General features: G+C 42.8%; 1 long non-coding RNA gene across 1 annotated transcript in view; it reads left to right on the top strand.

Moving 5' to 3' along the window:
* LOC113611834 (uncharacterized) overlaps positions 1-18,706 on the top strand; it is a 51,463-nt gene extending 32,757 nt beyond the window's left edge. Inside the window, exons 5-6 of the long non-coding RNA XR_003429620.1 lie at positions 12,546-12,590; positions 14,709-18,706. This is a non-coding gene — a long non-coding RNA (uncharacterized LOC113611834). The remainder of the gene's footprint in view (positions 1-12,545; positions 12,591-14,708) is intronic.
* Positions 18,707-24,475: the final 5,769 nt, after the last annotated feature.

Below are 24,475 nucleotides of genomic sequence, written 5' to 3'. Positions count from 1 at the left end.
TGGGATCTTCGCGGACTAGGGCTCGAACCCATGTCCCAGGCATTGGCAGGCGGATTCTCAACCACTGCGCCACCAGGGAAGCCCATGTTCTGACCATATTATGCTCTTCAGTGACTTTGTACTTTTTCCACCTCTATGCCTAAATGCACCTCTTTTCCCAACCCCATTCCCACCCATTGAATTCAAACCCATCTTTCAAGGCATAGCCAAACCAAGACTTCCTTTAGGAAAGAATCCCTGAACTCCTTGGTCAAAGTAGTATCTTCTGCCTCTGAATTCTCATTTCCATTTGAGCCTCTCTTACAGCAACTACTATATTCTTCTTGGCTTGTTAGGGTGTGTGTGTGTGTGTGTGTGTGTGTGTGTGTGTGTGTGTGTGTGTCTGTGTCCTCTTTGTTCATAAGCAAAACAGTTTTGAGGACAGTAGGTGCTCAATAAATGTAAAATAAATTCATTCTTCAATAGATGAATGAGAATGATTATCTGTTTAGCCGCTTGGAACCTAAAATACCTTTGCAGAAGCTTGTCTAAGGAAAAGGGGTCATTGTTTGTTATGGGCGCCCTGAAGAATAACTCAAGCCCTACAGTAGAGTTTATGAGAGTTGGGTTGCACCACTCTGGGAACTGGCCTGCAGCCCCCAACTAGGTTACACAGGTCATTCTGTGCTGTTGGCCCTGGGGTAAGTGACCCGAATCAGTTTTGTGGAACATATCTGGAAGGCTTGAGAAACCCCTGGATAATTCCTAATGCATATATCAAGACACCCTGTCTGCACGTGAGTGAACATTTAGGGAGATCACACATAGAGCCATGACTTTGTGAGCACGTGTATAAGCGTGTGTACTGGGGTGGGCGTGTGTAATCACTTTGGTGGAATTCAGCATACCTCACCCCTTCCTCCTCTCCCCAAAGTCTGTGGATCAGTCTGAGGAGAAAATGAAAGTGGGCAACAGAGGAGACTCTTAAGGCCACTAACAAAGCAGTTGATGCCATCCCTGGATAGCTGTTTGTATGTATAGGAAATTCATAAGCTAGGCATTTCTGAGTCAAGAAATACCTACATTATGAGTATGTATGTTTATGTGTATGTGTTGTGGCCTATATTTGAGAAACTGTGCACTAGCAAATCAGCATCTCTAGTTTGGTTGCTTCAGAGAATCATGCAAAAATAACTCGAGTGTCACCAGATTTTGAAGGTGGGCTTGTATTAATACAAATGTTGACTTTGGTAGAACTTAAAGCTAAACAGAAAAAAACAAAACGATGGACCATTTAGAGAAGATTCTGGAGGACTTTCCTTGGGTGACTTTGAAAGGCACAGAAAGTATCTTTGGATGATAAATCCTGTTAATCTGTTTAGTTCCAGTCAGAACCAATTGTTCAGATTTGGGTGGGAGGGAGGGTCAACCTTAGTGGTTCTGGGCAGGGCCATTACTAGAGTTATAGGATCACAAATAAGTTAGTTTTGCATGTGGACTCCAAAATGCACATATGAAGTATTAGAGGCAAAATGTAGTTAATGGCTAACAAATGTTTGAAATTCAAAGCTATTCCAGGAAAGGAGGAATGAAATGAGTCCATGTTATATTCATTAGGCAAATAGCCTCAAACACTGGTATGTTTCCCAAACATTCTCTGGATTGCTTGCCTTTAACATGTTGCAATTTTGTTGGTTAAAAAATTATCAAGGAAATTCAATAGAAGTCATCGACAGGACACAATAATCTGTGAAGGAGTACTTTTAACTTAGAAGTGGTAGAATACTCCCTGAACTTTTTCTCAGGTCCTAGATGAAATGTAATTCAGGAAATGAAGTCATGCGATTAAAAAAATATCATTAACTTTCTTTGTTATTATGTCATGATAATTTTTTGTGGTTTGTATAATTTCTTTACAAGTCCCTTATGCAGACTATAAACCAAATAATTATTTCTGTTTTGGAAAAATTTGGAACTGTCAGTGAATTTTATCTAGTTGTCCATAAGGAAACACAGGAAAAAAATGGGTGGCTGTTTGATTTTATCTTGAATTTGTTAGTTTAAAAGTATTGCAGCTGCGGTGCTTCGTGACCACTGAGAGGGATGGGATAGAGAGGGTGGGAGGGAGATGAAAGAGGGAGGGGATATGGGGATATATGTATACATATAGCTGATTCACTTTGTTATACAGCAGAAACTAACACACCATTGTAAAGCAATTATGCTCCAATAAAGATGTTAAAAATAAAATAATGTTATAAACAAAAACAAAGTATTGCAGCTGCATTTTTCATTGGGGTTCTCTGAAGAAATGTAGAGTTTTGATTTTGAATTTCATGTTTGTTCATTCTTTCTCTCTTTCTTTCTTTCCTCTTTACCATTGTCATTGGCCGTTTACAAGTGTTTCTCAGTTGTGGATGCTGGAGAAAATGAAATAAACCGTAATAAAAATAATTTTGTCCAGGTGGTATATAAATCAGTTGAGGAAATACAGTTCTTTGTGGCAAATAAAAAACATATGTATTACCTAGTGCACCGAAATGTTATTATTCATCAAATGAATGTTATAGATGTGTTAGGATTTAGAGACATAGGAAGAAGAATATTAGGGTAAAACATAGCAATATTGCATATTTTTGCCTAATGTGGAATAATCGGAAACAAATACGTGGGGAATTTTACAAGAATTTGGCAGAGCTGAAGTTCATTTCAGGGGTATACAGGAATTTCCTCATTAGGAAGATTATCTGTTATTTCTTCTTAATTTACGATTTGTTGAATACTGCCGAATTACCATCAAACACCAACTAGGGAATTCAAAAATAGAAACTGCAGTGGATACAGTGTTAGCTAGAAAAATACCTGATTATCAGTGTAATCTGGAAGCAACAGGAATGTCTAATTATATGTATGTGCGTGTGTATATTTAGAGTATATGTGTATACAATACATCTTTTTATATTTCGCTAATTACTAGGGGTTGTGAATTCTTTTTCTAACCTGAAATCAGACATTTCCACCTATGTTCTTTCTGCATTTGTCTAGACAGATTATGCTATATTATTTTATGTTTCCTTATTAATGTATTATTTTATAATTTGCTGATTGTTTTATGTGTATTACTTCCCAATTTAGTTACAACTTAGAAATGATTTGAAACTTCTCTTGTAACCCTCCTTCAGCTATTCCCATAAAGTGCTTAATACGCAAGACACGCAGGTACTTACAACTGCTTTTAAACAAGGGAATTAATTTTTTTTTTGGTATTATTTACCATCGAGTTATCTTAGTAGATTATATCGAGTTCAAGGAATTGATGCAGGAATATTTAAAAAAAAAACTTTAGAACGCTATAATTTCTTGGCTTTAGTTATAGCAATCATTTTCATATTTTAATATTTTCTTCAGTTGTGTTTTACTTATATTTTTATGCCAATTTTACACAAAAGCTAGATGTTTCAGACTTTACTGAAAGTAAATGAAAATGTAATTTTGCTCCTTTTCTATGACATTTACTAAGCAGGAAGGAGTCATTTCAATTTTAATTTTTAAAATATTTTTCATGCATTATTTTTGTACTCAAAATATTCCTTGATTAACCAGAGTCATTATTGTGTATCACAAAGTCCAGCATCTGATAACAACTTTTTTAAAATGGGAATTTTTTAGTTATTTTTCTCTTAAACCCAAATCTATAAGTTATTTTGATGAATTTAATGTTGATTAAATGAATGCTACCGTCATTTACCTTTTTAATGGACTTATGTATTTATCACTCAAAACAGAGGTTTGAGCTATGTCATTTGTTATTCACAAATCGTTTCTTCTTTGATAGTAAATTCCATCTCTTTAAATTTCACCCTCTTCCTCCCTCTCCTCCTCCCCCCTCCTCTTCCTCCTTTTTGACCTGCAAATCCTAAAGGGGACAGAGGTAATAAAAATAAATTATCAGAGGGTTATGAACATTTTGAAAAATAATATGAGTTAGAAAAGAGCTGTGTGAACAATGACCTAAAACAAAACCAGAATGTTCTTTCTGGTGTAAGAATGTTTTACATTAAGACACATGTTTATTCATCTCAGCACACAGGTCAGACTATGGTTAAAAAAATATTCCATGCTTTAATACAGTCAATTAATACAAGATAAAATTATCACATGCACAAAATTATATCTTCCAGCATCAGAGTTTTTGATGTAAACCTGTCATTGGGTGACAGTTCAGATCTGAGGAACATGTGTAGTCCCTGTGGTTGTCCCTTAAGTGTGTGAACATGTCACATGGTCAAATATCAAATGGGGACTTGGTTGAAATAAATAGTCTCACTTGACTTGTCACATAGTCAAACTTCATGTAACACTGGATTTAAAAGTGAAACCAGCCAAGGGGGTGGGGTGGAGGACGGATGGATTGCGAGTTTGGGGTTAGCAGATGCAAACTATTATATACAGGATGGATAAACAACAAGGTCCTACTGTATAGCACAGGAAACTATATTCAATATCCTGTGATAAGCCATAATGGAAAAGACTATGAAAAAGAATATATATATGTATAACCGAGTCACTTTGCTGTACAGTAGAAATTAACACAACATTGTAAACCAACTATACTTCAATAAAATTTTTTTAAAAAGTGAAACCAACTGGTGATTAGGCTATGTTGGCAGGAGTACTGATCCTGATTCTGTTTTAGTGCTTAAAACATGGTCAGACATGCTAAATGAATGAACTGTTTGGCCGAGGTGTGGATCATTTTTTAAAGAATTAAGATTGGGGCTTCCCCGGTGGCGCAGTGGTTGAGAGTCCGCCTGGCGATGCAGGGGACACGGGTTCGTGCCCCGGTCCGGGAGGGTCCCACATGCCGCGGAGTGGCTGGGCCCGTGAGCCATGGTCGCTGGGCCTGCGCATCCAGAGCCTGTGCTCCGCAACGGGAGAGGCCACAACAGTGAGAGGCCCGCGTACCGCAAAAAAAAAAAAAAAGAATTAAGTTTGGCCTATTGCCCTTCCCAATTCTGCATCCTCATTTACAAATAGAGGAGAGTATCAATTTTCGAAGTGCTTTAGGAAGTTCACAACTGGTGTGTATTGTGTCAGGTGTGTGGGAAGGAAGGGTAATTATGACCGGGTACCTTCTCTACTCCGTTGTCTTTCGGAACCGGAAAAGGAACAACAAGTGCTTCAAGGAACTTGGGAGATCAAAGAGCTGATAGCTTCTTGGTGGTTCAGGGTGCTCAGATTTTATGACATTTTCAACATCCTCTAGTTAACATAAGAAATGTCATAATATGTGAGATCAGTGGTCCACCAATCTTGTGTTCTCTCTCTGAAGGTGATACCACTCCTTTGTAAGAATGTGGCAGTTTGCATCCATGACATCAATCTCAGAGGCTAGGGATGTAACTTGAACTTCCCTAATTTTCCCTTAGTGAACTGTTAAGGTTCTGTTATCCATGAATTGATCCAAATTCTCCTTGACCACATTTACCTTCTCATCTTGCCCAGCTTTGCAGATATAATGAGTTCCATGTGTTTACATGTCACTGCAAAAACAAATTCTTCATGTTTTTTCCAAAACCATATCCCGTAAGTTTTAGGGTACATTGTACATTCTAGACTTTCATCAGTAAGTTCATCTTCGTGCTGGCCATACTTTCTTGGTGTCTGACATGTTGATCCTATTCCCTCTATTTTAGGGGAGAATCATTGTACAGGGGAATTAAGATGTTCTAATACAATCTTTCACAGCTAAGCCCAAATAAAATACATCCATGTTTTTAAAGTTCAGAAAAATTCTTTCAGAATGGAAGTTTTTCAGTGTTAGATTTTCGAAACTCCCAACATGCTTACAATAGATTGGTTCTGTAACAAAGAAGAAGATTTGGTATGCAAACACTCCTAGCCAGAGCACATACAGACTTTCATAATTCACTCAGATATACCAGCCTAACCCTCAATATGTGATAAAAATTGATTATCCATTTAAAGTTGTTTCATGGTCCATGCATGTGTTTCCACTGGTGTTTTAAGTGGCTTTACACAGAGTGAAATACCATTACTTAAACAGTAAAGTATAAACATAATATGGCTCGTTTATTAAAGTCCCAGTGCTGCAGCTGGAAGGCATCCCAGGCAGTCCTGATGCATAGGAAATGTCAATGTCCTTGGCTTCATAGCTGCTGAGACAATTGAGACACCTTGATGTAGACTAGGACCCTTCTCTCCTTCCTCTTCGTTAGTAGATGAGACACTGTGCTTTCATCTTTCCTTCTAATCCAAGCCATTTCTTGTCTGTTGTGCATTGTTCGCCTGAGTTGTTTGGTAATAAGTGTTTTCGTTAAAATTTCAGAGTGGATTGAAATCCATTTCAGTGTAAAAGGTTGGAGTTGTCATCTTTGTTGGTGGTGGTTGTCAAAGGATGGAGTGTGGTCAGCAAGATCATGGAGAAAAAAAAGGTAAATAAAAACTATTGAGTTTTTACATAAAATCCTAGTGAGGTTTCCCAAATCTGGCTTCTTGTGAGCCTTGGCTATATCCAAAACACCCAGGATGCTTGTTGCAGCTAACACTGTTAGGGCCTACCTGTATCCCCTGGACACTCACCATCCCTGTGCAAGCCAATCAGATGGCCTCCAGCTGATCCCATCTGCAACTCCTTGCCTTTGCCTTTGGGCACGGGGGCCAGAGCCCCCTTGGTTCACGTGTCAGTCAGGCTGGCAGGGCCAGGGAATCAATGATGGAAATTGACTAATACCCCAGCTAATACCTACCTTGGGTGGCATATTTCTAAGATGTGATTTCCCACAGTGGTAACCTGCTCAATAACATGTCTTATTGGACTTCTCCCCTTCCTCACTTCCCTATCATTACCCCCTGGAATTACCTCTCAGATAAACTCCTTGCTCTCACATTTTTCTCAAGGTCTGATTCTGGGAGAATCCAACCTTAGACAATTTTTTAAAAAAATATATGTTCTCTGGCTCAACCTCAGATCAACGGAATCAGTATCTCAGGGAAGTCAGTCACAGGAAATCCATATTTTTAACACATATAGTGATCCTTATGTGTAGCCCAGTTTGGGAAACACTACATCCTTTCACCACAATCCCTGTCTCCCAGCAGATCTCAACAGTCAGAAAGGGAGCTAGGAATGTGTTCCAGAACATGGTAGCCATCAGTGGAGTGGTACTCACGGTGTTAAAATATGGCTTTCACCACCTTCTTCCTGCTAGGAATCCCACAAACTCTAGGGAACTGTAGGTGAAGTTTGGATTGGGGCAACCTGCCCTCGTATTTTTAGACTTTCAGGAGATCTTTCTGTTTTATTTCCCGCTTGGATGCCATAGGTTAAGCAGAAGGTTCTCAGTTGCCTAAGGACCAAAATCACTGGGATGTATTTAAAACCAAACCACATAGCATATTTAGAATTGACGCTGGCTGTTCTCAACAGAAAGGTGGGCTTCTGCTCTGCCTTTCAAGACAAAAGCCCTTACTACTTAACAATGAAGAGTGATGCTAATTGAAGTTAGGGGAAAGAACCTCATTGTACCTGTTAATATCTTTTAGTAACCAGAAGGAAAAGCTATCCAAAGCCAACCCCAAGCCTGTGCCAAACCAGGAGTAGAGAAGCATCGATGGTTCAGAACTCACTGAGGCCTTTTCTGACTCCATAACACTAAATGTTTAAGAATAATTTCCAGACGTCTGAACAAAATCACTTTGAAACCTAAAGAATGAAAATACATTTTCTGAGGAAAAAAGAAGGAATTATGTTTATTTAATCTGAAGAAGATACTACTGATGGGGCATGAGAATAAATTGCCGTGGAACTGGGTCTTGAAGGATCAGTAGGATTGTTTTAAGCATATACTTTCAACAGAGATTCATTCATTTGGTTCAACCTATGCCTTTGTGCTGCTAATTGGGGCCAGGTGCTATGTTAGACAGGGTTACAAAGGTGAGTCAGGTGCAACGCTGCCTTTTAATAAACTCACAGTCTAGTAGACAGAATGAACATCTAGTTTTGGGGGCATATGAACTGATAAAGTGTTACATTCCTGTAAGGAACAGAGTGCTATATAACTACAGAGGAGAGAGTAGTTAATTAAGATAACGTATGTAAGAAAAGGTATGCGTGATTGCTTTTAAGCTGTGAAGCACTACATAAACGTTATTATTAATGAGAACAGCTGTGCCTGGGACGGGCTCCCAAGGAAGATTTCAGCGAGACAGTGGCTTTGGTCCTGGGGCTTGAAGAGGAGAAGGCTTCCAACAGGCAGGGGAGAAGCTGAGGTAATATAGGCAGTGGGCCCAGTGTGGACGATGCTGGGAAGCTTGTGTTTGGGGCCTCTTGCTGACTGCCAATCAAATTCTTCATGTTCCAAACATTTTCCATTCTCCCAAAGACCACCAACCTCTTCCTGCCTCCATTTTCCTCTCCTCAACATCACAGACGTCTCTGTGAGCTTGCTGACTTTTCTTTCTCGCCACTTCAACATCTCTGGATCTTTCTCCACCTTCTCACCAACCTCAGAGATGACATGCTCCGAAAGCGTCAATTCAGCCCACCTGCCGACACCATGGAGCTGAATCCTCTGCTCCTAGACCAGCCCCTTCCTCTGTGTCCATGATGTCACCTACCCCGGTCTTTGTGATTTTTGAGCGCTCCCTCAACCCTCTCTGATGTCTTAAGTCTTTCCTATTCCACCGATTTCTTTTTTTTGCTTTTTCTTGAATTGCATATTCAAAGTTTTCCCCTACCCTTTAAAACAAGACCCCCCAAACACCCTTCCCTTTTCCTTCCTTCTCCTATGAAATGCTAGCCCATCTCCCTTTCTTTCTTCCCTAGACTTCTAGAAAGCTTCATCTATACCTGCTGTCTCTGCTTCCATACCCACTCCCTCTGTAATTTCTTATAACTTCATCCCATTTCCTCATAACCGATCTTTCCCTCATACCCCACAGCTGCACATGCTTCCAGGGCTTACCAAGGACCCTCTGTGGGTTTGCACTCTCCATACCAATTGGCAATTACTCGCATCTCTCTGCCGTTCTCTGGTCTGTCTCGACCCTCAGCTTTAAGGGGTGGAATTCACTCCTTTGTTCAGTAAAAATCCTAGGTCTACCCTATCCAGCTTCTCTGCTTCTGTGACAGCTTGATACATATGCAAATGAGCTTGTTTTTCCCTTAAGATGATCACCCTCAGACCCCGACACTCATGTCAATGTGTTGGAATAAAAGTATGTGCCGAGGACTCCTGGAACACTGAATAGGCTGTGATTAAGTAAGTCTGGGGTTGAAAAAGCTTAGAGGATGACCCCCAGGGCAGCTGTTGCCTAAAGGGCTGTATAGACAGTCTTGCCATTAACAGAAGTCGAGAAGGCAGGAGAGGAAGCTGTAGCTGTGGATGGTGAGTTCAGATTCAGCTGTACTGAGTGTGAGATGGCAGCTGGACATCCAGGAAGTCAAAGAGGTACAGACTAAAGAGGTAGGTTTGGTAGTCACCTGCCAAGGGGGTGGCTGACACCAGGAAGGTGGGTGAGATCACCAGGAGACAAGGCTATAGAACAAGCAAAGAGAGCTGGGGCGGGGTTTGGGGGGGAGCTTTGTGGTGAAGGCAGAAGAGAAGCTAGAGATGCTCCGAAGAGGGGGTGTCTCCCCTCCTTCCACATCCTCCTCCACACCGTCCTGAGAGTGATGGATTGGAAGCACAGATTTGTTCTGACCACTTCCTTCCTTAGAAACCCTCAGTGGCTCCCATATTGCCTACAAGGTAAAACAAACAGAAAAACACCGATCTCCTCAGCACAAAGCCCTTCAAGGTCTAACCCCTGTGTAGCTTCCCTTGTCTATCAACCCTCCCTGGCAGGGGCCATACTCTAACCCTGTGGTTCTGGACCTTAAGTGTGCATTAGAATCACGTGGGGGACTTGTTAACACACAGATAGCTAGGCCCCAGCCCCAAAGTTTCTCAGTCAGTAGATCTGCGGCGGAGCCTGAGAATTTACATTTCTAACAATTTCCTAGGGATGCTAAGGCTGCTGACCAGACCACACTTTTTTTTTTAACATCTTTATTGGAGTATAATTGCTTTACAATGGTGTGTTAGTTTCTGCTGTATGACAAAGTGAATCAGCTCTACGTGTACATATAACCCCATATCTCCTCCCTCCTGCATCTCCCTCCCACTCTCCCTATCCCACCCCTCTAGGTGGTCACAAAGCAACCCTGCAGGCTCCCCTGACCCGGACAGAGTTCTCTGCCTCGGTGTGGATAATATTCTGGGCCTGTAATTCCACCTTCTCTTCATTGCTCATGGCAGTGTTCTAGAAAACTTCCTGGATCAGTTCTCCTCAATGTCTGTACACCATGATGCGTCCCTCTCTCCTGCTAATAGTTATTCTGCACTTCTGATAAGGCAGGGACTCTGCTAAATTTGATTTGGGCAGGCAAATCAGAGAGCAATACAAACTCAGCCCTGAGCCCCTGGATGGGGCCGCTCTTGATACGCTGATGTGCTGCCTGCCCGGGTCAGGACCCTGGGTGGTCCCAAGGCTTGCAGGGGGTGGGGGAGGAAGGGGGTACCAGCAGCTTTAACTGTGAGGCTCCGGAGAAAGAATGATTCAGGGGCTGATGGTTGACAGTAGTGCCACATTTGTCTTTTGTCCCCCTCTAGAACACCGATTTCTTAAAGGCCAGAATAGAATTCTCTTTGTATTCTGTGCTGCCTACAACTGCCCTGTACATAAGAGGTGCTTATTCTTGAATGAATGAAATGAGCAAAAGCAGTGTGTCCAATTTGTTATTGGCTTCTATGTTTATTTAAACAAGAGGCCATGACAGATGACATCTGTGCCGTATACATTTGTCACATTTATGTCACATTTCTGTTAACATGCAGCTTTTGAAAGTACATTTCATACTATCTCCATTATCTTCTGTTATCCTCCCGTTTTTATCTGATCAATTAGGAGGTAGCTTTTGACCAGCTGGCCATTAGGCAGAGACATATATTTACCTACTTGATAGAGCCTAGGAGACTGAGACCATCCAAAATAGTTCATTTCTAAACAATGATTTTTAAAAGTTAAGATATTAACTCCACATAGAACTTTATTTTCCAAAAATAAACATTTTTTTTAAAAAAGGACAGTTCAGCAGATTTGGATTTGGGGGGAAGACTTTTACACCAGGCTTTTTCAGATAACCACACAGTAACATAGCACCATTTTGCCATCTAGTGTTGCAGGTCAGTATTACCTGTGAAGGAAGCACCATGCAGTTTTCTTCAGCCTTTATGAAAGCTCGCCAAGAAGTCTGAGTCTGCGGGCGGGTGGGGGGTAAATATATGTTAGAACCCCCAAGGATTCCGACCTCCAGAAAGTCAGTCTTCTTTCTCATCCTTACTTTCTCAAAGTAAACCAGGTAAACAAGCAGGCTGAGCTAACTTCAGACCAGATTGCAGTTGTGTCCGTAGAAATCACCCACATGCGTCTGCCAGATTTCCTTCTTGGTGGCGGTGGATGGTGGAGAGGACAGCACAAACGGAAGCGGGTCTAAGTTACTCAGCTGCGGCAGCCATGGGAGCTGAGCATGGCTTTGGAAGTGAACCTCAGTTGACGAGGAAGCCCAGAGTAAAGGTCTACTCAGGTTGCTTCCATGCAGTGCTACCAGGGTTCAAATCCTTGTTCTGCCATATACTAGCTATGGAGCTTTGGGGAAGTCATTTGACCCTCATCTGTCAAGTGGGGACAATGATACTGGTTGTGGTTAGTATCAAATGAGTTCATAAATGTAAAGGATACATGTTTTCTGCTGACCGTACAATATTGTTTGAATCCTTGGTCTCTGACTTGCTACTTTTGTGAATTTCAGCAAATTTCCTCACCTCTTTGAGCCTCAGTTTCCTTATTTATGGAGATGATACTTTTTGGTTATATGCAGTAGCTTATCTATTAATATTTGACACCCAGAGCAGATTATTTGTAAAGCTCCCTTCCTCTATATGACAAAACCTTTTTCAGTAATAATTATGAAATAAAACAAATGATTATAACGGCCAACTAAGAAACAGAGAGTGAAAATCTTTCTTTTGTTGAACCTTCCTTCTAGTAGAAATAGAAAATCAAGTACAAATAAAAAATAAATACTTAAAATAAACAAATAAATATATAAATAAAGTAAAAATAAATATAAAATAAAATAAAAATAAGTAGTGCCAAAAAGGAAAAAGAAATTGGATTAATAGTTTTATTTATGTTAATGTATTGTAGTGTAGTTGATCTACAACATTGTGTTAGTTTCAGGTGTACAGCAAAGTGATTCAGTTATACATATACATATATTCATTCTTTTTCAGATTCTTTTCTCATATAGGTTATCATATGTTAATATATTTTTGAAGGAGGGGGAACCACATGAAAAAAACATGTCCAATAGAGTGAGCACCTCATGGTTCAAAGTCACTGCACCTAGAATGACAGATCGAAGCATCTCAAGTTCTGTTTCTTTGTTTTCACGATCACTGTGCCATCGCTGTGTTTCCGAATCTACCACTTGAATGCAGGAATCTGTAGTACCGCCAGGACTGGAGACGCAAACTTCAGCCAAGGTGAGCCCAAATGATTCTGAACCAACGTGAACTTACTCTAGAATGGAATGTGTGTAGCTGAGTCCACTGTGTGTGTGGTCTACTGTATAACTGGGGTTCTTTGTATCACCTCCCGTGCAGAAAACAGTGTTTCTTACAGGGTAAGTAATGAAAATGTGCTCATTTGAAGCTTACATATATATTATTTAAAACTCAGCTGTAAACTTGGCAGTTTTAGAACTTAAACCAATATGATATTTGGAGTTTGAGGGGAGCAGTATTATCACTGACATTGTTTAGAATTATTTGGACATGTTGATAATAAAAGATACCAACTTTTAGTAGGTTTTATTATAGTTTTTAAGTTCTCCACAAACAATGCATCCTTTTCCTGCCTGCACCTGGGGCTGACTGCTCCCACGGCCCTGCCCTTGGTACTCCTTGCCTGCAAGAGTTAAATGAGGAAAGCTGCCAGGACAATACATCCGATATTGAATATTTAACACATCCAGTATTTTTCTTCCATGAGTTATCTCCTTGTTCCCTTCCTCCTACCCACCCAAAGCCTGCTCTCCATCCTCCCATACATATATATGCATGAATAAATGATTTTGAACGTTCAGCTCAAGTGAACCAACCAGTCCAGTGTTCTATACTGTTTGATGATAAATAATCCATAGCTTAGGTCTTCATTTGGAAACGTGGGCCTTCTATGGATTTCCTCTCAAGACATCTCTCAACGCCAAAAGGTAGAGCTGGTCCAAGTTGCCTTGGCATTAGGGTGTGGAGGTAGCCCTGCAGGCTGCGGCCCATGAGCCTGTCATTTGCCTCTTTGTTCTCATATCTCCTCCCAGACCTTCGTATCTCCACCCTGTATCACAAAGCACTCCATGTCCCTGGCTTCCGGGCAGGTTAGGGCAATTGGAGGCCCAGGCAGAAGACTGGGCGGGGAAGGGAGAGGAGAAGCCTGGTGATTGCCTTCTCCCCTCACCGCCTCAGGCAGTGTCTCTGCAATAGCTCTATCTTTTCCACGGAGACAAATTTTCTGAAAAGTCAATGAAGCCTAAGCTCCAGGGCCTCTCACTTTCACAGGTCCCTTCCAATGTCCTGTGTGTATAATTTTTTTAACAGCTTTATTGAAATATCATTTACAAACCATGAAAATCACCCATTGTAAGTGTATGGTTCGTTGGTTTTTAGTAAATTTATTGAGTTGTACAACCATCACTACAATCCAGTTTTATAAAATTTCCATCACCCCAAATTTCCCTCGTGTCTTTTCAGTCAATCCTGGCTCCCAAGCCCAGGCCCTGATAACCACTAATCTGCTTCTTGTCTCTACGCATTTGCCTCTTCTGGACATTTTCATGTAAATGGAATCAAATAGTATGTGGTCTTTGGTGGCTGGTTTCTTTCACCGAGCAGCATGTTTTTGAGATTCATCCATGGTGTAGCATGAATCAATACTTCATTCCTTTTCGTTGCCAAATAGTATTCCGTTGTATGGCTATTCCCCATTTTGCTTATACTTTCACCAGTTACTGGACCTGACTGTGATTTTTATATTTGTAATTTTACATGCTTTGTCTTAAAAGGGCTCCCCAGACTGCATAAGCTTTGGGCCCCCAGACTAAGAGTTGCTTCTGCCTCTGCGGGTGGCTACAGTCCTGTGGCAGGCAGCCTCTAAGATCTTGCTTCTTGCTATTCATGCCCTTTGTGATCCCTTCTTCTTGAGTGTGGTCTGTACCTAATGACTGTTCTAACAAAGAGAATATGACTAAAGTGTTGGGAAGTCACTTCCAAGATTGGGTCACAAGAAGACTGTGACTTCCATCTTGCTCTCCCTTTTTCACATGCTCTCTCCCTCAGAGCCCTTGCTTTTTTTTTTTTTTTTTTTTTTTTGCGGTACGCGGGCCTGTCACTGTTGTGGCCTCTCCTGTTGCGGAAGCACAGGCTCTGGACGCACAGACTCAGCGGCCATGGCTCACGGGCCCAGCCGCTCCGCGGCATGTGGGATCTTCCCGGACCGGGGCACGAACCCGTGTCCCCTGCATCGGCAGGCGGACTCTCAACCACTGCACCACCAGGGAAGCCCAGAGCCCTTGCTTTATAGGAAGAAAGCCACCATCTTGTGATTAGCCCTAGGGAGAGGCCCACATGACTAAGAACTGATGTCTTCAAGCAACTAGTGAAGACCTGAGGCCCGTCAACATCCATATGGGAAACAGACCCTTCCCAGTTGAGCCTCGAGCTAACGGCAGCCACAGCTGACACCTTGATCATAGCCTTGTGAGAGACCTGAACCGGAACGACCCAGCTCAGCTGGTGGTTCCTGACGTGCAGCAACTGTAAGGTAATAAATTTATTGTTTACAGCTGCTAAGTTGGGGGATCATTTATTACACACCAGTAGACAGATACAAGCCCCCACCTGGTAGCCCCTCTTTCCTGGCAGCCTTCAGCATGTCTCTAGTTCCTGACATGTGACCCTAGCTTCTCGTCTCTGAGGACAGCTCTTCCCATGTGCCCCCCGTCCTAAGGGTACTAGCACCTTTCTGCTGTGGCTGATCTCTGTGTTGCCTTATGGACCCCTCTTTGGCTTCTCACTCTTCTCTGACCCATGTCACCAGCTGCTGGTATTAACCCCCCTCTGTTTGAAATACCTAGGGTGGTTTCTAGCATTGCAGGGGAAAACATTTCATCTCCTATGACGTGTAGGCTCAGTCGAGCCTTCACAAGTCTTAGAGAGAGAAAGAAATTAGCGTGGGACGGAGAGTCCTGTAGGTCCTGGAATCAGTCTTCATGAATAAAATAGGTTAAGACAGAAAGCCACCCACTGAGCTACCAGATAGCACAGCAACAGCTCTGTAAGATGACAGAGTGACAGAGCAGCCCTTCTCACCATTCCAGTCCACAGTGAGCATTCTCGGGTACGGAGGGAGGGTGTGTGAGCCAGAGTGTGTATTCCCCAGTGGCAGCGGCCATCCTGGGGATTCCCCTTTGCAGGGTCTCCCTGAGGCTACAGCAGGGCAAGGGGAGGTCTAAGGGCTGTGGACACGATTGTGATCATAGAGGGCTGAGCCCACCTCTCTGGGGCTCGGACGGCTTCACTGAGGGCTCCATCCTGCTTACGTCATGTTCTGGCTGCTCTGGGGATGGAGTTCAGCCCGCAGCGTGGTGAAGCAGTCTCTACAGACTGCTGGCGGGCTGGGGCACAGCAAAGGTGCTGTTTCCTCTACCCCTGGTGGACAAAGGATCCGCTCTTTCCTAGACCGACCTGGGAAAACAGAAAAGAAACCTTTGGGCTTGCTTCCTCGTCTTTCAATCCCTAGCTTGTTCGAGAGCAGGGGATCTTGGCTGGGGAACTATTTTCCTGGGAAATTCTTTTTGCTTCCAGCCCCTAGCACCGTTACTGCCTCTTCTGGGTGGGAGCCCAAGAGTAAAGAGAGCAACAGATGCAGCCCCTGGCATCTTTTGGCCTCTCAGGGGCTCAGTGTCCTACACAACCAGCTGTTATTCTCCATCACACCCTGCAGCCCAGGATTCGCTCTCCCCTGCTTCTGGAGGCTTTGCCCTTTCTCCCATGTAGTTTCATGGGCCAGCACCTTCAGACCCACCCTGCAGCTCTGACTGAGGAATTGGCAGGTTCTTCTGACACAGTGAGCTCGGCCACTCTCCCCACTCCGCAGAGGTGAGGAATTGCCTTGGACTCATCATGCCCCTCTCAGTGGTGCACACACCCAGCTGACAGAGGGACAGAGTGTTGGCAATAGGCAAGTCTAATGTCAGAAACCCTATGTGGAATTTGTTTCAGAGTGCACGGTCTGAACAGAAAGGGTGGACAAACAGGGAAATTAGGAATACAATGGCTAGAAGGATTATAAGATTGATTTCACTCTAGCTGCAACCGTCAGCTGTTGGGGGAGTCTGAACCAAGGCCTCGTCTAGAGCCGGTGAGAAGTTACAAAGAACAATGGCTCGTAAGAAAGCCAGCTCCCCGCCTCTACCGACCACTGCTGCTTTCTCTTGCTGGAATAGATTCACCGAGCAATTCAGTATTGACTCTAATCATTTACACCTTCGTTCAGTATTAATTTGGTACCCTGGAATTGTTTATTACTTTTCAATCTGGGCTGGATTCTGTGAGGCATTGTGCTGATTTCTTCGGGATGTCATCACCACAGGCTGTTGGGCATGGGGCTTGGATCCAATGCAGGATACAAGCTCAGAAACAAGGGAGTCCCTCAGTACCCACCAGTGTGTTTGATGGTTATTACTCGTGTGATGATGGGGAGGAACGGACATTATGCAGCCTCTCAGGGCTCTGTCAGTGAATTACAGGTCACTTTGTCCTTTCGCCTGTTAGCACATCCATAAATTACAGCACAGCCTGGGCAGAGCTCAGATGGCAAACTACCATTTAAAAAAAAATCTTTTCTAGTGCCTTTAATTTGGGGGCCACAAATCAATTAGGTTACCAGTCATCAGAAACACTTAATGAGTTGAGAAACAGGAACCATCTCCATTTTGTGGAGGAAGAAGACTTGAGGACACACAGTACTGAATGTGGAAACGGATGGGGGTTTGGGAAGGACCTGTTCCCCTCAGTGGCAACACGCACATTTTGTCCGGCACATTAAAGGAAAACTGGGTTTAGGTTCTATTGAGGTATTTGAAAAGGAGAGAGCTCCTTCAATGTATTAGTTATGCTTTTGGCTGCAACTAACATTGCTTCAACACAAGGATGCTTCTTATTTAATATACAAAAAAAAAATCCAGAGGTGGGTGGGATCAGGGTCAGTTCAGTGGCTCCACAATGGCACCAAGGACCCTGACTCCCTCCAGCTTCTGCTCTGCCTTCCTTGGGGTATTAGCTAGGTACCTAGGCTCATCCCCTCAGGGTTGCAAAGTGGCTGTCATGGTCCCAAGCATTGAGTGCAAACACAGCAATGTCCAACTGAAGAAAAGATGTTTCTACTCATGAAGTATTTCTTATTAGGGAGGAAGTCCTCCCCAGAAGTCCCCTTCCTCACTTATCATTGGCCAGAATTGGGTCACACGTCTGTGCCTTAGCTACAAAGGAGGCTGGAAAGTGAGAAGCTGGCATTTTCAGTCTCTGGGTTGGGAGGTTCTCTGCCATCAAGAAAGGAGGAGGAGATGGCCTTCGTGCTTATAATCAGCAGTGCCTTCTACACTTAGATTCATTTTCATTGAGTGCGTAGCACGGGCTTAGCACGCTGTTAGGCACCTTCACCTGCATTACATTATTTCCCTAATTAAGCTGTAAGAAAGTTAGGATGGTCAGTAAATTACCTGTTGGGGTCTGAGAAACCACTTGTTCATCTAGTTATCTCTGAAGCCCTGAGCTGTTCATTGGCAAATAAGAATACTACCCAACTGATTCTAATAACCAAGTGAACTGAAAATCAGTATTAGAAAGACTGAAAAATTCCATCAACGTGGGTTCAAACAATCTGGATTGTTGAGACTTGGATTTTCTTTGTTTCTAGCAGGGAGTTAACCTAAGGAGACTGAACAGGCCACTCGTAACATCCAGAGTAAAAGTCACAAGCTAAAAGTTCTTAATTCTAGTTCTTTTAAGTTGGGGAAGAACCAAAATTGGCCACAGATCTAGACCCACTACAAGGAATGGCTCAGAAATAAGGATCCCAAGTACTACAATTTATTAGCTTAGGCCAACCCCATTGGCTGGGCTTATTTATTTGAGGCCAGGGAGAATACATTGCTGTTCACCTGTGTTTTGCATTGGAGTTTCTGTCAACAAGTAATCAAGTCTCTCCAGATGTTTCACTTGCTATAACAAAGCTACTGTCACGAACAATAACACACAGATGTTCCCTTTGAAAAGCAGATTAAAAATGTTTTTGTTAATGTTTCAAATTATCAAATGAATTGTGAAGAATACGGATGCAGAATTGGTTGCCAGAATATCTCCTTGAAACTGGATTTTTAAAAAATTAATTAACTATAACCTCTTTAGGTAAGATTAACCAAACTTCAACAAATAAAGGAGAAAAATAAACAGTGTTTTTTGTCAAGTAGGATTCAAGTGGTTAGAGATTATGAAATTTGCTTTTCACAGAAGGATTTTATTTCTGTTGGTTTCATTTCCTTTTCCTATCCCCTATTTCTTATTGTACTTCAACATGGAGTCTCTTCACTCTTGTGTTACTCTGAGTCTCTGTTTCCGAAATGGTTTTTTTCTTTATTTGCTAATTCGCTCCTAAGTCATGACAGCTTTTTTCAGATATTTTTTTTTTTTGCCTGTTTCTGATCGCTGCTTTTGTAAATGAGCAGGACCCGACGGGGCCTTCCCAGGACAGACCCCTCCCCCATATCCTCTGCTGTAGCTCCTCTCTGAAGTACCCAGATAATAGCATCTGATGCATATTCCCTGAGTTTTTCAGATGCTAAAACCACCACCAAATGGAAGGAATTAACTACTTGATGATCATGAGCACCTTGCCTTTAAAAATGTTTTGCTGAAACCCTTCAGGGATTTGCAATCAAAAGGGGAAATAATGGAAAAATCTCCACATTTTTGAGGTATGGGGAAGTCCTTCTGGCTTATACCTGATTTAACTTATACTTTACTGACCAAAGCAGCCTGTTTTATGACCTTTTGAACATGCATTGTACATCTGCTTTGGCCTTGGGGAGGGGAATGCTTTTGAATATCAAAATGGAGTAGCTGTGGTTCAGACATCCAAGGTAAAACTAGGTTGCCATTGTGGACGTGATTTCAGGCATGTCCCTGTATTGTTGGGAACTCGAATTTTCTGAGCTGTGTCATACTCAGGACGCCACCAGCTATTCTCAAAGCAGTGTCTGCTGGCAGATGGCAGCTGCAACCTTATAACCTCAAGGTCTCCTCTTGTAACTATTAGATTTTTAGACAATAAAATTGCTTTAGATCAGATGTTAGCAGAAAAAAGGAGACATGTGTAGTGGCCAATAGCTCCTGTTATGTATATGTTAATACCACGTCAGAAGTTAAAATTGGCTTAGATAATAATAGACAACTGGCTACCTGCCTACAAGTCTCCCCCAAACTGGCAGGTCCAGACTGGTTTTCAGACTTATTCTCTGAATTCCTCAGGAAATGACATGTCTCTTGGTATATGATCAGGCGACTCAAGATGGCTGCTCTCTTGCTCTCTGTACCTCCCTTGCTCGACCAGTGCCTGCTTCACCTACACCCTGCTCACAGAACTGACCTTCCTACCTACTTGCCCCAGGGCCTAGCTAGTGATTGTTCTTACCAAAGGAGTAGTGAGGGGCGTGCCCCTCTACTGGTTTCCCTGGTAACCGATGAGTCCACCTGGATTGTTCTTACCAAAGGAGTAGTGAGGGGCGTGCCCCTCTACTGGTTTCCCTGGTAACCGATGAGTCCACCCGATGTCAATTCCCCTGTAACTGGTAATCTCCCCTTCCCCCTGGGAGCAAAGCCTGCCACCATGTCCTGCCCACCACCTGCTGCACATGGTGGGGTGTCGCTCCAGGACCTTGCTTCAGATGTGTAAGCTCCCCCATCTACTAGACCATTGATGTCTCTGTTGCTGACTCCAGGCTCTTTCTTCGGTCTTAAAACAGCAAGCACAGGCCTTGTAGGCCTGCGGGTCGCAGCCCAATACTCGTCCGTTAAACTTCCAGTTGTCACTCCTCCAACTACTTCTAATTGGGTCGGCTGGCACCAAAAGGGTGGACTAAGGGACTGAGATCATACAAGACTCGGATCGGGACTTGAAACTCGGGAATATTTCCAATTCTGTGTCCATGTTACCGAACCAAACTTGGGTCTGCACACCTGCGTGCAGTGAAGCCAATCTGTTGACACCGGGTTGTGGTGAAGGAAAATGCAGCTTTTATTGTAAAGGTGCCAATACTAGGAGGACGGATGGCTGGTGCTCTGAACTCCCGAACTCCATGAAGGGTTTCAGCAAAACATTTTTAAAGGTCAGGTGAGGAGGGGTGTCCCAGGGTATGGGATCAGCTCATTCTCAATTCTCTGATCAGTGGATGGTGATCATTCCTTAGGTGCCAGAAGGTCTGGGGGCTACGTGCTCATGATCATCAAGTAGTTAATGTCTTCCATTTGGTGGTGGTTTTAGCGTCTGACAAACTCAGGGAATATGCATCAGATACTATTATCCAGGTACTTCAGAGAGGAGCTAAAGCAGAGGATATGGGGGAGGGGTCTGCCCCGGGAAGGCCCCATAGGGTCCTGCTCGGTTACATCCATTACCCAAATTGAGGCAGGACTATGCCCCATTTGAGCAGGAAGTAGCCAGGTGTTGTCACCCCATTCCCTGAAAGATTTGGGGAAGGATGAAACGGGATTGGAGATTGAAACCGAGTTCCTCTGCCGAGTTTATGATGAACCTCTATCCAAAACATTATTCCCTTTCTTGTCCAACACCTGTTTTCAAGATTGAGAGGTACCAAAGAAAAGGGGGGAATTGTAACCGAGCCGGACCCTACGGGGCCTTCCCGGGACAAACCCATCCCCCATATCCTCTGCTTTAGCTCCTCTCTGAAGTACCTGGATAATAGTACCTGATGCATATTCCCTGAGTTTGTCAGATGCTAAAACCACCACCAAATGGAAGAAATTAACTAGTTGATGATCCTGAGCCCGTGACCCGCCCCCCCCACGCACCTTCTGGCGCCTAAATGATCACCATCAACCAATCAGAGAATTGTGCACGGGCTGATCACGTACCTTGGGCCGCCCCTCCCTCACCTAGCCTTTAAAAATGTTCTGCTGAAACCCTTCGGGAAGGTCGAGGTTTTTTGCAGTCTTCTTGCTCTGCTCTACAATCGACCTCCCTCTGTTCCAAACGCTGACGTTTTGGTTTGATGGGCCTCGCTGCGCGTCCGGCACGAGAACTTGCGTTCGGAAACACTTTTTCATAGTTTCTTTTAACCTTATTTTGTACTATTGCATAATAGGTTTTGTATTACAATTTTTTGCTGCGCCTTCGTGACCTGTTGGTATGTTGACTTATTCCTCTTTTGCCTTATAACATCATTGTAAAGGGCTTGATCGCCCTCTGTTTCTTATTGCTCATGTTTAAGTGATGTGGGTTTTTCTGTGCTTTTAGGAGGATCCTGAATAGGGAGAGGGCAAACCGGAGCTGCTTTCCTGGCTTCCCTGTTTAGGGGTTCCCTTTCTGCTTTGGCTCAGAAGCAGGGCTGGCTTCATGGGCATGTAGCCTGTATAGCCACACAGGATCCACCTCCGGGTTTCATGCTCTCCTGTTACCGTCTTGAAATTTTTAATCAACAAGGAGCTCTGGATTTTCACTTTATGCTGTGCTCTGCGAGTTATGTAACTGGTTCTGCTGGGGAGTACTAAAAAACACAGCCTCTCTGTATCCACCTACTCAGTTTGGAACTCTCTTGGCCAGGGTGAAACTTTTGTCTCCCACCAGTGTTTCTGGCTTGCTCAATTCAGATTCCACTCCCAACAAGACTCTTTTTCAGGGAGGCTCTCAGTTCCTCGGGATGGCAGGTGTTGTGTATTTGTGAAGTTGTTATGGGCTTAATTCACCTTAGTACCCCATGACAGCCCCTTAGTGGGTTCTCGTGGTCTTCTCTAGACTTACTTGCAAATGGAAGCTATGAAGATGTCTGTTAGGTTCTCAGACTTGCCTACTGAACGTTCCACTCAAAATAGAATACTTCTTTTGGAAGTATCTGGCAATTTCTGTGTCCTGGGTCTCCTAAGATGGTCAGAACGCCGCTTTATCCCCCCTCTATTAACCTCCCACAGCTATTAAACCCATAGGGGTCCTGCTGCTGTCAGGGTTTGGATCCACTCACCTGCGTTCTGGAGCTCATGGGTGTACAGTCACTTGCTTTGGTTGAAGATGGTGCCTGTGGACTGTTTAGTTTGCTATCCTAGTTGTTTTGAGGCGATTTGGAGAGATTAAAAAAACTACATTGCCATCACGATCTTGCCCCCAACTAGAAGCCATCATAAGAATGTTCAGGTTTGATGTATTTATTATAGAATTATTAACCGTTAGACAAGTACTACACCAAATTTCCAAAGACTGCTTTCTATAACCATCTTCATCCAGGTGTATATTATCTAAGAGGCTGAAGTATATAATAGGAAAAGTAGTGTAGATATAATTGGTAGGGCACATGTGCTCTCATTTAAGTACTGAACATTACAAATTTTAAATTTGGTTTAAAAAGTAAAAACCTTCATAAAAACTTCTATTTACGTCTTGTTAGCTGAGAACATAAATACGTCCATTACGTTCTCCAAATCTGGCAAAGTAGTAAACCCTGGGATAACGAAAGCATCTGAGAGGTACCCAATCAATACCTAGAAAAAGACGCACCAGTGTTTTAATTTTTTTTATTGACGTATAGTTGATTTACAGTATCATGTAAGTTTCAGGTATAGAGCACAGTGATTCAGTTATATATGTGTGTATATATATATATACTTTCAGATTCTTTTCCTTTATAAGTTATTATATAATATTGAGTATAGTTCCCTGTGCTATACTGTGGGTCCTTATTGGCTATCATAATAGTGTGTATATGTTAATCCCAGCCTCCTAATTTATCCCTCTCCCCACCCCCCTATCCCCCTTGGTAACTAAGTTTGTTTTCTGTGTCTGTGAGTCTCTTTCTGTTTTGGAAATAAATTCATTTGTCTTTTAGATTCCACGTATAAGCTATATCATATGTTTGTCTTTTCTGTCTGGCTTATTTGACTTAGTATGATAATCTCGAGATCCATCCATGTTGCTGCAAATGGCATTGTTTCATTCTTTTTAATGGCTGAGTAATATTCCATTGTGTGTATGTATACATATATGTGTGTGCATATATATATATATACACACCACATCTTCTTTATGCATTCATCTGTCAATGGACATTTAGGTTGCTTCCATGTCTTGGCTATTGTAAATAGTGCTGCAGTGAACATTGGGGTGCATATATCTTTTTGAATTGTGGTTTTCTCCAGATACATGCCCAGGAGGACACACCATTGTTTTTAAAAAATCATTTATATCACAAATAAAATGCAGTAATATATAATTTTCGCTCAGTATATGCAACAGTATTTTGGCAGAATAGGATTGCGGAATAGGTACCTGTCAAAAGTATTTAAAATCATAATATATGATATCACAATGAAGTCCTTCTTAAACCAAAATTCACCTGCCATTCATTCACTAGATAAATGTGAAATGTACCATGTGCCAGAGATACTTAGATGAGAAGACGGAGTCCCTGCTTATTAGAAACTAGGCAGGCAGCCTGGTAATTTCTCAGGAAATGTGATGGATGCTCAGGCAGGGACCAAAAGAGGGAAACCTGTGTTAGTTTAGGAGGTCAGAGAGGGCTCGGGTCCACACTCTGACATTGGTTCCTCCTGTTTTCTAAAGCCAAGCTGCCCTCCAAGCTGAACTAAATCACACTCTTCTTCAAGTCTTAATGATTCTACTTATCAGTTAAGCCTTACCTCTTCAATGCCATTTTATAGTGACATTGCCCTTTCTTTGAATTCTAAAGTCCTTAACCCCCCATTTCATTTGTCTATGATTGTAGAACCAGTCTACAGTCTTTTTTTTTTTTTTGGCTGCGTTGGGTCTTGGTTGCTGTGCACAGGTTTTCTCTAGTTGCGGTGAGTGCGGGCTACTCTTCGTTGCCATGTGCAGGCTTCTCATTGCGGTGGCGTCTCTTGTTGCAGAGCATGGGGTCTAGGGTGCGTGGGCTTCAGTAGTTGTGGCACACAGGCTCAGTACTTGCGGCGCACGGGCTTAGTTGCTCCACAGCACGTGGGATCTTCCCCGGACCAGGGCTCAAACCCGTGTCTCCTGCATTGGCAGGCGGATTCTTAACCACTGCGCCACC

Source organism: Aethalodelphis obliquidens, unplaced genomic scaffold (assembly GCF_003676395.1).
Source record: "Aethalodelphis obliquidens isolate GAN/ISIS:26980383/991018 unplaced genomic scaffold, ASM367639v1 scaffold71, whole genome shotgun sequence".
NCBI classification, from domain to species: domain Eukaryota; kingdom Metazoa; phylum Chordata; class Mammalia; order Artiodactyla; family Delphinidae; genus Aethalodelphis; species Aethalodelphis obliquidens.
The sequence above is the reverse complement of the archived record's forward strand: the minus strand, read 5'-3'. Positions and strand labels throughout refer to the sequence as shown.